Consider the following 15,982-nt stretch of genomic DNA (forward strand, 5'->3'; position numbering starts at 1 on the left):
AAGTGGGGGTATATGATTATGAGAGATAATCTAAATGAAAGACTATGACACAGTCTGTGAATACTAATGGGGATAAAGAATCAAGGCTTGATCTGCTCATGAAGTTGCACTTGACATCTAAGACAGACAAATTCATCCATGAAGATTTTTTGGAAACAATGAGATTCATGTCTGCTGAAAGAACTTTTGTGACTAGACAGTATTTGATGTATTCCAATCAAAACTATGCACTTGAGCTGACAATTATCAAAATTATCAATGCTTTTTGTCCAACTTCATCATAACCATCAGCTATTGTAGAATGTACAGTCATGAAGAAAGTCAGAAATGTTTAATACTGTATCTTCTTAAAGCAACTCATTACACATTTCCTCTAAAAGTATAGGTGGCCATTTGTAATATATGGTCACTTTTCTTTCACCTTACCACATTCACTAAGTGGAGGGTAAACACTCTTGCTGTTACACTCCTGTGAACAAACTGAAAGTTTACAAAAAGACAAATACAATCTGATGCACTGCGCATTTCAGAGTGAAGCGCTGAACTAGGGGTCGACCGATTATCGACCTGGCCGATTATTGGCACCGATATTAATCATTTTTATGATAATCGGCATCGGTCATTTTCAAAACCGATGTGCCGATAAAATTATTTAATTTTGAAACGCGCTATTTGGCTCTGATGCAGCCTGTCGGAACTCACCACTCTGTGAGCCTAGAGCAGTCTCCGCCCACCGCACATCTGATTTGTTGAGAGTCAGGAGTCCGACCAATCAACGTGGAAGACTAAAGGCGCTCTCACACCGAAAGCGCTTGCTAACTGGTGCTGCTTCACGCATCAGTTCTCTCTCAAAGGGAGCAGCAGACCTTGCACAAGTTGCAATAAATTACAATCCACTACACTGAAGTTGTAAAAACCTAAATTTTATCTATTTATGGTTTCCGAGATGGGGGAAACGCAGGGGGAATCGCGGAATCCAGTCATATAAATAGCATTTACTGTATAACGCGGAGTCACGGAATTAGTCAACGTTTGGATGCATTAATCAAAAGTAGGTCAGTACACTTAAAGGTGCCATAGAATGAAAAACTGTCTTTACCCTGGCATATTTAAATAATAACAGTTCTGTACATGGAAATGACATACAGTGAGCCTCAAACACCATAGTTTTCTCCTTCATATGTAAATCTCGTGATTAAAAAAGACCACTGAAAAACAGGCGAATCAGAACATAACACCGACTGTGACGCAACAGTCGCGATCACTACGCCCCCAACATTTGCATAAACCCGCCCTTGTTCTAAGCCGGCCGAACCATCAGAAGCTCTGCAGGTATTGTAAACAAACAAGCGCGGACAACAGCAAAAATAACAAAATTAATTTTATGTTCCAGGCCGTGCAGGGGGTGTGAAGTGCAGGGATGGGTTGGTGTCTGTATTCAGAAAGGCACAGAAAGCAAATAACGCGAGCCACTAAAGGGACATGGTTAGCTCCTTGCTAGCGGTAGCCTGTTACAGTACATACGATTTCACTCTCAGTAAGGAGAGATGAGGATGATGGCGAATGACTTACAGATCCTGAGCACCACTGACAAGCATCTGATCTTGTGAAATGTGTGGTAAGTACTGTTGCTCCATAATGTAAACATAGTTTGTGTGATCGCGTCTCTTGAAAGTGAACTATAACGCGATCGATGGATCGTTCAAAAGCAGTTTCAATGCCTCGCATATTAATAACGGCTCCCTGATGCCCGCGTTTTATATACAGTATAATTACCCAACGATATAACTGCGAGAGAAAGTATTTAAATATATATTTTCCTCCCTGTGCGTCCTTCTTGCTGATGAGCCGTACTGTGAAACAGCCAATCAGAGCAGAGCTCATTATTATTCATGACCCTGCCAAATAAGCCAATAACAGACCGTTTCATTCTAGGGAGAAATCCTAGGGTTGTAAATGGACATGTAAAATCGTTTCTGGAGATTTTTTGCCCTTACCTAAGCCACATACCTTCTGTGTAGATATCAGAGAACAATTTAAAATACTGTATTAAATGCATTCTATGGCACCTTTAAATCGACTCATGATATGGACTAACTGTAAACATTAAGCTGCAAAAAGACTATTTAAATATGAATTCTGCATGTTCGGCGTGTCTCTGTATATGTGAATGGCACAGACGCGCGGTTTTGACACACACACACACACACACACACACACACACACACACTGAAGTGCGCGACGCTCGCGGTGTTTTCCGCATCTGCCATGTCACTAAATGAGGACATAAATACATGAACATCATCCCCAGAACTGCTCTGAGAGTTACTTCATGAGCATTTGACTGTTTCGTTTGAGTAAAACGATCGTCATATCATAAATAGGCTACAGAAGCTTAAGAGGTCCTCATGGCAACCCGTCAAAATAAAAGTTCGGTTTATTTACTAATGCTACTACAATTATTACAACTTTTGTTTAAAAGATCAATCACACAATACGCTATTTCTTCCATGTTTTAATTTTAATAGTAAACATTTGTTTGCCAAAAAATAGAGTTCAACTCTCATTTGATTAAAATATAAATTAAATTAATGTTTTATGCCTTCATTTGCACTGCTCTGTAAATAAACTAATGGAAATTACTGTCACATAGGCCAAGACTAAGATACTGTCACATAGGCCAAGATTAAGTTACTGTCACATAGGCCAAGATTATGATGACGGAAATTGGGACATTTCAATAGGCTATTGAACCAAGTGAGCCTATAACAGGCTATTAGTGTTATAGTTTCATTAAAATAGTTGCGGTCTTCTTCACAACTTCTACAATGGAGCTATGAAGACAATTAAATTATTTACACTTATTATATACATTGCGCTTTTTAAATTAATCAATTGATGTGCATTAGATGATGAATTGAATAGTCACCTCTTGTAGGTTATGATTTAGTCAACCGAAAATAATTAATGAAGAATTATGAGAGGTTATGCTATTACACATACATTTCTAACATGTACATTATTGAAGCCAAATACTTACATTTCCCCAAGCTGTTTAGCTGTAGTATTTAGTATTCATAGGCTTAATCATGAAGCATACAGTGGCCCCACTTTTAACTCTCTCTTTATATATTACCCTTATTGTAGATGGATGCATGGGGGAAGACAAGAGTAAGAAGTGCAACCAACACTAGGGAAGGCCATTTTTGTCAGAGCCCTTGTTATTCTTAATTTTGACATTCATTTTCATTTTTACACCAGACATATATATCGGTTCAATATATCGGTCTACTTGGTCTGTAATAATCGGTATCGGCCCTGAAAAACACATATCGGTCGACCCCTACGCTGAACTGTCTTCATTTACATACAAGCAGTTCATGATCCAATGTTTTTAGTTGCTCGCCTCATGTAAAATGCTGCTCCACAATCTCTGCATGTCACTTATGCGCATTTGGGAAAGAAATGCATGCTAACATGTGTGTACATTTGCATAATTTCCAACTTTGAAGACAGATGTTTTCAGTATTTATATAGATTCGAAACGAGAAGCTTTTATAAACGTATATATATATATATATATATATATATATATATATATATATATATATATATATATATATATATATATATATATATATATACACACACAATAATACAATTTCTCATTAAAATAGTAATTTTTACTCTTATTGCTGCTGTTATATCGAAACGAAGTTCCTAAAAACACCAGTGTGAATGTGATGTGGACTGAGACACTATCACAATAAAAAGAGATTGGAGCTCACTTTAACCAACTGACTTTGACCAAAGTCAACGCAAAGATTTTATTAACTTTTTAAAAGCAACTATTTCTATTGGCAACAGTGTATGGCCTCTTTGTCTGGACGTCCCAGCAGCAGCAACATATATATTGAAATACAATGTTTTCAGGTGAGATTAAATGCATTTCAAATCATAACAGGAATATGACCGTATTCAAATCATAATTTTTTGGCCAAGCCATCCGGCCCTATACTGCAAAAAAGGAAAAAAAAAAAAAAAAAAAAAAATACCTGCCACATACAATGTTTTTAAATGTGCTTTTTCAAAGGGGTTCAGCTGACAAAAAACTGTTCTAAACTTTGTTTCCTACAAGCACTTAATATGCAGACAAGACTAGATACTCAAACAATTACAGCATCAGTGGGGTCAATTATTAAGCATTACAGCCATAGGAACTGTTATTAAACTAAATAAAACCATCTAAATAACCTATAGCAACATCCCCAGAGCTCGCAAAATCGCTAGGGGTCCTTAAATTTGATACAACTAAATTGAAGAGTTTTTAAGGCCTTAGACAGTTTTAAATACGTTAAATGGTAAAAAATAGATTTTTAAGAATTCTATAGATACCTTGTAAATAGTAAAATAAAACTCTTTCCTTGATATTCGTTGATATTTGTGTATTGAAAATGTTTTTGATAAATGTTTATGGTCTTTATTTTATTTGGGCTAGTTCAATTAATTATCAGGCTAACAAAATCTGAAGAGTACCTGCCCGAAGGGCTACCAGGGATTTAGAAATTTTGCGAGCCCTGATCCTGAAATCATGCCAGTACATAACCAATCATATTCACCACAATGGCTTAATAGTGCTGCAAATTGTTCTGCAAATGAAAACCATGAACCAAAAATGACAAAATCAGCCTCCACAGAGTAAGGTGGTTATTTTAACTGAAAGCTGTTTACATCGAAACTTCATCTGCAGCCCCAAAAAATTAAATATGGTGAAATGTGATCAACTGAGTATATTTACATCTACAAAACTCTTGAATACCATGAAAAATGACAATGCTGCTAAAGGTGTTCACCTGCAGAGTGAAAAGTGTTTTTAAACTTTTCCTGATAAAATAACAACATTTACATATTGTCGATTTATTAGGGCATAATCGGTATAAAACTGTGCAGATAATTTTTCTGAGCATGCTACTCTCAGAAAAACTGCTAAATAAGTTAGACAAAACTCAATTATAATAATTAAAAAATTAAACACTAAAGGGCAGTGGTGTATCATTTTTGGAATGATGGGTGTTCTATCCACCGGAAACACTGCTGAGCTTTAAGCAAAAATATGTGGGCGTTGATTCTGACAAGAGCTGCTTTGAAACTCTTTTGCCATCTATACATAACTGAATATTTTTGTGACTGGCATTGAAATGGAATTAAATGATCATTTTAAGCAGATACTCGCCTACAATGTGAACTGTTGGAAGGAAAGTGAGAAGACACTGAGGGTTCCCACAGTACAATCTAACATTTATATTAAACAGCTGTTGCTAAGCCACATAAACTGGAGTGGAAAACACATTCAGTAGCATGTAAGAAAGTGGGCGGTGACGAGTAAATCGGGTTCACAGGAATCTAGAAACACCGCTTAATCTGACGAGTATCAGCAGATTGTGAAATTGGCCTATTCATACAAAAGCAGACAGGAGCCGATCAAATGGTCTGTATGCACAAAGTTAATGCACTTCTCATAACTAAATGTGACAATGCTAATAAATTCATTCTTAATGAATCTCACTGCCTTTATCCTCTCATTTAAGTGGTCAAATCAAAGATGACCCTATTTAATCTACGTTTCTCGTTGTCCACAATATACTTAAAGCAGAATCGAAGAGCGAGCAAGTGAACCATCATTTTAAACCAAATCTGTTCAAAACAAAGGAGTTTGTTTCAGTGGTTCAAATCAGCGCAAACTTTCTGGATGACTCTGCACCAGTTGCTAAACACCTTTGATTGTCTTCGAAAATTACGCAATAGGTGGGAGTGATCTGGGGCTCCACCTTTTACGACAAATACATATTTTCAGGTTAATTTGTTCACTCAATCAAGTAAAAAAAAATAAAAATTATATATACACACACATATACACATATATATATATATATATATATATACACACACATACATGCACGAAGACACTGAGGAGCTTTTGCAAACATTCACAACTATGATTCATACAGCTGTGTCTCTCCCACAGCTCTTGATCAGTTACTAATAAATAAAGTCTCACATCCGCTGAACATTTTATCTTGTTAAATTTCCAGTTTTACTTAAGGTCAAATGGGTTTCATGTTTACTTTAACAAAATTACAGCCTGACTTATGAGAGGTTCATATGAGACTGCAGAACTCCATATTAACTTACGTGGTACAAAATATAAGTCAACATGTGTCTAGTGTCAAGGGAGGACAAGGATTTATGTGCTCTTAACCTAGATACATTTTTCTTAGGCCAAATGTGTCACTAAATATGAATGCTCCTGTCTCTAAACACAGATCCTCTCAGGACAGCATGCTCAAACTCTAGGGTCAAGTTGATTCACGGCTTGACAACAAATGACATTGGTCAAATGCTCCTCTGGCAACTGTAAATGGCTAGTACACTGAAACTAAAAGCCCGGAACACACCAAGCCCACGGTCGGCTGTCGGGCAGTTTTTGTTCGTCGGCCCTCTAAGTTTTCTCAGCGTGTCCCGTACCATTGAATGAAGTTGGCTTTTCTCAGCCGGAGCTGGTCGGTCAGTCTGATCATTCTGATTGGCTCTTCAGCTGGCAAACCAGTGCACAAGACTACTGCCACCTGCTGGTACGGAAATCCATATCTTCTTACGCAGGCGCAGAATGGATGTGCTACTTGGGTTGGGTACGTTCACATTTTAACCGGTACGGTACCCAATGGTACCTTTTAGGATGTATTCACACCAGGAAAGTCTGCTAGTTCACTTGCTTTGGTCCGGACCAAATACAAAGTTTTTGTTTTTTTGTTGTTTGGTGCGGTTCACTTTCACACTGCCCTTTTTGCAAGTGAACCAGAAATTGTAAACAAACCACACGTGCGCTAAGGTCATCCATTCATTGGACAGAAATTCTCAAGCAGGGAAAAACAAGAAGTGCAAAAACAGGCTAATCATGGAGATCTTTTGTAGTGAAATTTTTATTCTTTTACCGATTTGCTGTTATGAGATAAAAACGCAATATGAAGAAACTTATGAGCATCATATGAGACAATGTCATACGATGTTGTAATTACGACTTGCCAAAAATAAAATCTATAGATGTGAAATACTTAAAGCATATCAAAATGTTACTTTCAACATTTAACCTAGATAAATGTGCGCTATTAGGCAATCGTTTGTGCGGAGAGTGGAAGCTGAAGCGCGCTTCAGGACATCAGTGGAAACAAATTAAATACGCCGTCATGTTGCTCATAAAGGTAAGAATACTGTATTGTTCGGAACTGTAAAGGGTCTATTATTTGTGAGCACTCATATCAAGAAATTATAATTATAACGAAAGAATTATAAGCGTGTGAAAGATGTGATTTAGCCAATGCATATTTATTTGCTCGAAAGTTTGACAGTGATCACAAGATGCTAGGCCAAGTTTTGTATTGTTTACAGAAAGGTGGGTTCTCATCTTTTTTTTCTGTTAATTATTATGTTGCGTGTCTGTTTTTCTTCAAAGCACCAACTTGGTTTAATTGCTTGTGTTTAGGGATGTAACGGTATGAAAATTTCTAATCACGATTATAGTGACCAAAATTATCACGGTTATCAGTATTATCACGGTATTGTTAAAATGTGCTGGAGATGTTCAAAAAGTACCGAAACATAAATCACTTCACCAAGTTTCATACTTAAAAATCAACAAACAGCAAATAAAATGACTTTTTGTTTGCATAATCACTAAAACAATAACATTACCAATGAGGTCTGGATTTTAAATGACAATTTGACTGACACCAGTTTAATAGCATGTTCAAATAAATAATGTAAATGTTCAAATAAAGCTTTGAAAAAGTTTAACATAAAGGTAGACCACACATTTCAGCCTTTAAAGAAAAGGGTTAAATTAAAATGATAATTAATAAATGATTATATGTATTTTACCTGCTCCATAAATAATTCTATATAGCATATATGAATTGTTTAAATGTACATAAGTTTGTTTTTCATCAACCTGTTAAAATTTACAGCAGGTCATGCAAATTTGGTCAATTTTTTGGCCAGACAGAAACTGCACACAGACTGAATGTAAATAAGTGTCTGTAAATCCACTCTCTGGCAGCAGGTGGCGCTTTATACGGAAAAGCTGAATTACAGCTGATTCCCGTGAACTCCGCGAACACTTCCTTTAGGTATTACATGGAGCGAAGATGAGAACAAAATGCCATCAAATCGTTTCTGAAGACAGTCCGAACCTTCAGAGGTACATTCATATAATTAATTCATTGATATATTAATTTGTATAATTCCCTTAGCACTCTTTTAAAACCTCCCAGCTTTTCCGCCCTGTTTTCACTCAGAACGAAACTACTGTGCTGCTGTGCGCACGTGAGACTGTTACTGAAAACTCTGCTTTATGCCGGACAGTATTTATTTATCGCGAGTTGTTTAAATCACGGTAATCGAATACGGTTTTAATGATAATTAAAATATGAAACGGTAATACTAACCGCGGGGAATTTTATCATGATTTATCGTCAAACCGGTAATCGTTACATCCCTACTTGTGTTACATCAGAAAATGAATAAGTTTGCCTACCTGAGGTTGTAGATTAATGCGGGTCCGGTTCGGGTCGCGACTCTTGGTCTTTATGTCAAACGGTCTGGTCTGGTAGGCTACAGAAATAAATGAGTGCTGCTGTCGGATAACGGCTCGGGTGTTCTGTTAAGTACTGCTGGTGCAAGTTTACCAAACAGGACAGGTGCAGGACTCTGCTTTAAGTCTCTCCGTCAGAGATGCGCCATTTATGGTATTTCCCTAAACCACCACACAGCTCAGATATTTTTCAGCCCAGGGGTGAGAACGTAATGATTACGAAAATTATTTATTTTTGTTAATTATTATTTTATTTCAGTTAGTTTTTCAATAAATGTTGTTCGTTTTTCAAATATTTTGACATTTTTATTTCATTTCAGTTTACGAAATAGTTTTTTTTTTTCATCAATCGTTTTCGTCTTAGTTTACATTTAATAACCTTGCTCCTCATTTAGCGATAAACTCCTCAATTTCACGTCCACCTTCAACAACTATGTGTCAACAACTAGACTTTATAGTTATCGCGGGAAGACATTTTTTATCGTGGGTAGAATTTTTACCGGTATATCGCAAACGATAAGATATAGCCCATACCTAGTTGTCATTTATAAAGATCTACATTAAAACGATTATGTTGTCTTTAAAAATGAAGAGAGAAATGACCACCATAGTGTGCTACGGCATCCCATTCTTAAACTGTCAGATGACTTGCTCAAGGCATCACGTAACCACTGCAATGCATTCAAAGGCAGCATTTTACAACCAATAGGCTCAGACACTCAACTTACTTTCCCAAGAACCAAACTGTTATTACACAATCATGTTGAAGAACCGAACAGCCCACAGGTTAAAAAAAAATAATCATGTAACGATCACTAACAAAAAGTAATTGTAACACCCAGTTCATGGGCTTCACGGTTCCCTTTTTTTGGCTTCCTGTACCAATTTATAAATCTATCTGCTTGATTTTCATATGTGTTTTTTCTAATGTTAGCTCCATAATTAAAATTCAGAATAGGCTACTGTTATTCAAATACACTACGTTAATCTAAATATTCAGTCATCTTAAATATGCCTGTTCCTACAATTTAGCTTGCTTGGCACTACTACAGACTCCATGCTGGGAGGAGAAACAAATGGCTTTAATTACTTTACCCCTGTCATAACTGACACAGGATCAGCTCCACAGCCCAAATCAAATCATCAAGAAAACTAAAACTAGCCCTGAGGCCTGCTGAGAGACAGAATAAAAAAGCAAGAGCGATCCTTTAATACAGGAGAAACTGTACTGTCATTCAAGAGTCCAAAAATAAGCCTTTTCTATTTATCCACCAGGAACTGATTGGATCATGAAAACTGTCTATATGACAGGTGATTGGATTAGAGGGTTTGAAAAATAAGAGTCAAAATGGATTTCTGTTTCAGAGGTGCAGCAAGTCATCACATTCTGATGAAACATTAAAAAAAATGTCTTTAGAATAATGTCATCTGATGAATCTGTTTCCTTACACAAAATCAGGAAATGTATTGGGGAAATAGAGACAATTTTGATTCCATGTCGACTTCACTGGAAACTATTCCTTTGCCAATTATCAAAAATACAATATATTTAAAAAAGGTGATTGCCTAGATTATGTTGCTTTTTTAAGTCAGCTGGAAGACCATTAACTCATTCAGGTAGAACTACCACTTCATCTTCACACTGAACTGCTTAAGTTTTTCCACATACAACAAATCTAAGTGCTAAACTCCTAAAACACTAAAAACACAGAATCTGAATAATGTGAAAAACAGCTTCACCTGCTCAAGTCATATATTCTGGATGTCAAAAAACTTGCCAAACCAAGATTGTCAATTTCCTGTTTAACCCCCCATCTCCACCACACCTGTCCCTCACTGGACCCATCTTGTCAGCATGAAAGTAACGGCAAGCGCTATGTAAACTTACCAGCCGTGTGCAAATGCCCCAACCAGCAGCCTAGGGCGACAAGAGGGACAATAATGGGGGAAGGAAGGAGGGGGGAAAGGGTGAAAAAAAAAAAAAAGTTGATTTTAGTCAAATGTTTTATTCCATTAAATGATGACAACGTAAAATCAGAGATGAATTAAATTTCAACTGCAGACTAAGCTGGCAGCCATTTTGTTCAGTAATAGTCAAAAATCAATGCCATATGTCATTCATTGACAATAAGCAAGACATTTTACAAAGACAAAGAACTCATTTTAAATGAAAAGATCATTAGAAATACTGAATAGACTTAGTTACGCTATATAACCTCTAGATGACTTTAAAGATGATAAAAAGTCTCTAACCACATTCAGCCACACTGACAAGCATGGAACACATTTTAACCGAATAAACTTAGCTTATTTAATGCATAACTAATTTTGCCTCAACTTCTTTTATTTAAATACATTCTCAGTTATTTTAAATCCCACAGATTAAGTATGCAACTTTTCGATTACTTACAAGATAAGAGCTTCTTTGTGTCTGTTTTCATTCAAGACTACGACAATGCCATTATAACATTTGGAGTATTTGGAGTATTTATATCCATATCACTAGGCCTAACGTTTTCTAGTGAACAAATGCACATGCAATACATAAACATACATGAACGTCAAGCATAAAAATAATGTCAAGGTCGTCAGCTCGCGAGGTTTTGAAAGACAGCCGTTAACAAACAAAATTCAGTTTAAAAGTGAGGATATGAGGAATATTTGTGTTTAAACGAGACGACAGGCCTTCCTCCTCAAAACCACACCACCATTAAACGATACTTCAGCAAGCTAAACAACGTCCATGACATTCAAACTACTAGACGTCAAATATACGATTCAAAACCCAAACATTTACAGAACTGAACAAGAAAAGCGTTCATTTCGACCATAACGCCAAACAATCGACGAACTGCCCCAAACATGTCAAAAATACCCTGAGCACACTAACTTACTTCCCTGAACAGAGGGTGAACTGATATCGATGATTACGACCTGAATTCCTTCAAATGACTATAAAAACAAACCAAATCCATCATTACATGCGATCAGGCGCAGTTTTGTGTATTTGGACTGCTGACATGAAAATACGACATGATTATGAAGGCCGTTGTCAGAACAGGCCTGAGTCGATCCTTTTGTTTATTTTGCCCAGTCCAAGAAACAAACTCGTACCAGCCAAAACCCAAATACTGCCCGTACACGACCAAACCACACTAAACATCTCCTCACAAAAACATGTACGCGTTTAGTTCGTTACAAATAAACAAAATACAGCAAGATAAGTTGAATTTCGCACCCCGCGGCCTTTACACACCGGTCTCGCGTTTTGTGGCCCTGTACAGTCGATTCATATAAAAACGCATAAACATTCAAAACTACGTTGCCATGGCTGCTGCAAAGCACTACAGAAAACAACACACGATGGAGAGTCAAATAAAGTGAAGTTCGCGGAGTCAAAGTGATAATCACGATCAGCTAATGCTAGCCATGCTAAGTTCAATAAAACACTCAAAAACCTCATTGCATCAAGTTACTCATAAATTAACAACACTTCTAAGACCGAAACACAGCCTGACATTAGTTTCAAGTGCTGAATAAGAAAAATCGTCCAGTTTGTTTTACAACTAACGCTGTTAGCAAGGCTAGCCGATGCTAATCTGCTGAAGGGACGAAGCGTGACAAGCGATTATCAACAAATAACCGGTCTTAATTACAACTGCGAAGACAAGACACAGTATAACAAGAACAATCATCACAATAGTACTACAAAGAGAAAGATTGTACCGTTGTTGTCAGTATTTGGCCTACATATGGTAAAGCTAAAGAGCGAAGCCGGTCTCCTGTCGACGTGTATGCGGGCAAGATCAGGTCAAAGTGACTGAAGACGTAAACAAACTACACTAATCAACATTTCACCTGGACACGACTGGATAGCACTGGGGAATCATCACTTGTGACGGATGCAATCTTCCTCCGTTTCAATCAGACGTTTCGTCAAATTACCAATAAATAAAGAAAGAAAGAAGGGGAAATAAACAGAAACTTGTAACGTTATTCAGTTTTCAGTTCTCGTTACCTTCTAGTTTGTGGGCCGTTATATTATTATTATTAATATCTTAAAAACCTCTAAAACGGCCCATACTTTAATAACCTAACAGAAAACCAGTCGTCATATATGTTGTACTAGTCAGACGCTGATCTCAGTTTCATGGTTATAATGTCCTGTATATTTTTTACAAAGGGGATGTAATCGAGTCTCAATTCCCTCTCGATGCCTCGCATACGTTATTAAAAGGATTCGAGTGGTTTATTGTATCTACCATTACATTAATGGCAAAAAGCGTCCTCCTTAAATATATAAAACTAAAAAAACAAACAAGGGAAAGAGGAAAAGGGCTCGAGGTATGACAAATGGAAACCATTTTTCTTTCGTCTGGCTTTTCTCGCTCATATTACACGGCTCCTGATTCACACGAAGCGCATAGGATGTAAGACGATTGCCGGACATTGAAGTTAAATATTTATGTGTATATTTCGGTGTTGTTGTAATTACCTATTTGTTCCAGTGTTGTAGTAGCTGTTAGACACAGTGCAGCAGCAGCTTTACCTTCATCAGCTGAGCGACCTGCGAACTGCCGCATCACCTCCGCTTCCGCCTCGCACTACTTCCCGCACAAAAAACAACGATTTACGACAACAACAGGTGCGGTAAAGCCTTACCAACCACCGTGTCGACGATAATAACGCCCATTGAAGACACTGCGAACGGGTCGTTTCATCATTAACCCCGCGCTTTATGATTTTATCACTAGTGCATCAGCTACATTCGTCAGGATTTCATAATATCAATCCGCCAGGTCGTGACCCCCCCGCTACCACCATCTTAAAATAAAACGTTCGCCTTTACATAATTTTAAGTATTGTTATTTTAGACTGTTTATCGTATGTTTCGGACTAAACAGATGTGAATACACGTGCATAAAATCGATTTGCGCAGGAAAAGAGATCATTTTGGTGTGTCTGTTGTCATGGTAACCACTAAGCGTCAAAATATGGCGTCTTTGCTGAGATACTGTTTGAAACGCTGGACAGGGTCCACCTCCCACTAAAGACTTCTACCAGTTTGTTATCACACAAAAGGAGGTATTTAGAATGAAATGATGATGATTCCTCTGGGATAAATATTTAAATGTGGTGGTCAATTTTTGCATTACCTGCATTGCAAAAAACAATCGTCTCTCGTATCTGATCAGCAAAATGTATTGTGATGTTACATATCTTGTCATCAGTTAACATAAATACCAGTGTTTATACATTTTGCTGGAATTTTTGTTAGTCATATTAGGCATAATGTTTCCTAACCCTTAATTGCCAACAGGTTATATGGAGGTGGTGGAAGATCTCAGTTCGGTCTGAATTCAGAGGAGCACCACCTGGAGAAATAAAGCAGTTCCACCATGACTTTTTGAATGAAGCAAGGTTGCAGGGTAAAGATCCAGCTTCCGTTGGTCTTCAGCTAAATTATGTCATTTGAGTTGTAACCGTGAATGTCGTCATGATATATTTGTGATTTTAGAGCAGCAGTGTTTGGCACCAGGATTCTGGACTACACTTTGGCTCTGTGTCGAGGGCATGTCGACTACCTGGAGCGTTTACCTGACAAGCTGCTCCTAAAAATCCTTTCCTACATATCCTTACAGGACATTGGCCAAACCTCAAGCAGGTTTAGAAGGGTTAGACCACTACCCTGTCCCTTTCTCCTTTGCTTTTTGAGCGAAATTAAGATTGCATATCAATCAGATCATATTTATGTAACTGATGTTTTAAGAACATTGTAAGAATGTAGTGATTTACTAGTAGTGGTCACTGCAAAGGAAAGCATCACCACTTTAACCTTTGTCATGCATTGTTTGGGCTACAGAAATGATAGCGTATGATATTTGTATTCATCTGTTAATGTGCATGTGTAACTCGGAGGAGATCTGGAGGCAGGCTGTGATGGGTCATTGTGATATGATAACTGAACACATGGAGATGCTGGCGAATGTCATGGGATGGAAGAACATCTTCTTTAAGTTTTACTATAATAAAGAACATGCCAGCACGGCCTATCCTGCTGAGGAAGAAGACAAAGCCAATACTGAATCTCCGTGAGCTATTAAAACAACTCTCGGTCAGTCAAAAAAACAATCTTATGATCTTAAAGTGTTCATTAGTCTATTTCTGTCTTTTCATGCTTGCAGGTATTGATAAAAAACAAGTTTTTGAAACATTCTAATTCAGACCAGTTGTGCTGTGCTATGACCGCCAAAGTATTAAATATCCAAGTATTAATTTGTTATTTTTAATGTATATAATCCATAATTATTCATGTAACTCGAAAGTATTGGCCGTTTCTCAACCGGAAGGCTGCATCCTCCGGAGGTCGCATTTGTAGGCTGCATACGTCATTTTATTTTATAATATTAACAGTTATAAATTTGACCATTATTCTTAGTTAAGTGTAAGTTGTTGTAATATGCTTTTGACTGTATGTAATGCTCAGTTAACTGGAATAAACCAGGCTCGATGACGTATGCAGCCTGCAAATGCGACCTCCGAAGGATGCAGCCTTCCTTTTGAGAAATGGCCTACATGTATATTCACTATTTCTGTCACCCAAGACCGCTTTGTTTTGTCGCACTCTAACCGCACGTCTGCCCTCTAGCGGTGACTGTTGGGCTCTATTCATTAACTGCACTGTTGAAAGAGACAAGCAGATGGCGCAAGTTAATAAAGTGAGTGAATGTGCAAAACCAATGAAACGAGCTTTCACTCTAGAGATGGTTAAAATAAAGTTCACACTAAACATTAAATCACTCAAAAAGATGAGCCTTACTTTATAAGTGTAAGTGATTTTTAAATGAGAAGTCAGAGTATTTTTAGATGATCTATTTAAGGAAAATGCCTCGTTTAGTTTAAAAACATACAAGAGACAAAGGAAGTCAATTTCTGTATAGACACATTGCTAAATAAAAAAAATTGTTCACTGAACTCACATTAATCCATTGTTGTCACCCCATAAGGGATAAACTGTCACAATCTGGTGTTGACTTGAGAAGAATTTTACTAGGTAAAAAGGAAGTTCCACAACAGATTTTTGATATTTAAGGGGCAGTCGTGGCCTAATGGATAGAGAGTTAGATTTGTAACCTGAAAGTCGTGGGTTCGAATCTCACATCCGGCAGGGATTGTAGGTGGGGGAGTGAATAACCAACACTCTCTCCACCCTCAATACCACGACTGAGGTGAGACCCTTGAGCAAGACACCGAACTCCCAACCCCCACTGCTCCGGGTGTATGTTCTCTACTGTGTGTACACTTGGATGGGTTAAATGCAGAGCACAAATTCCG

General features: G+C 37.4%; 1 protein-coding gene across 16 annotated transcripts in view; it reads right to left on the bottom strand.

Moving 5' to 3' along the window:
- Window positions 1–13,264, bottom strand: part of LOC306888056 (E3 ubiquitin-protein ligase TRIP12-like) — a 52,412-nt gene extending 39,148 nt beyond the window's left edge. For 9 of the 16 annotated variants that reach the window (XM_079446169.1, XM_079446168.1, XM_079446165.1 and 6 more), the window contains exons 1-2: window positions 13,143–13,253; window positions 10,536–10,565 (exon numbers count right to left, since the gene is read on the bottom strand). The gene's annotated coding sequence lies outside the window, so the exon portion shown is untranslated. Of the gene's footprint in view, window positions 1–10,535; window positions 10,566–12,373; window positions 12,518–13,142 lie in introns of those variants that run through there. The other 7 variants (XM_079446166.1, XM_079446164.1, XM_079446175.1 and 4 more) reach the window with 6 other exon arrangements.
- Between the last annotated feature and the right edge of the window lie 2,718 nt (window positions 13,265–15,982).

This window comes from Barbus barbus, assembly GCF_936440315.1.
Source record: "Barbus barbus genome assembly, chromosome: 22".
In the NCBI taxonomy this organism is placed as follows: Eukaryota; Metazoa; Chordata; class Actinopteri; order Cypriniformes; family Cyprinidae; genus Barbus; species Barbus barbus.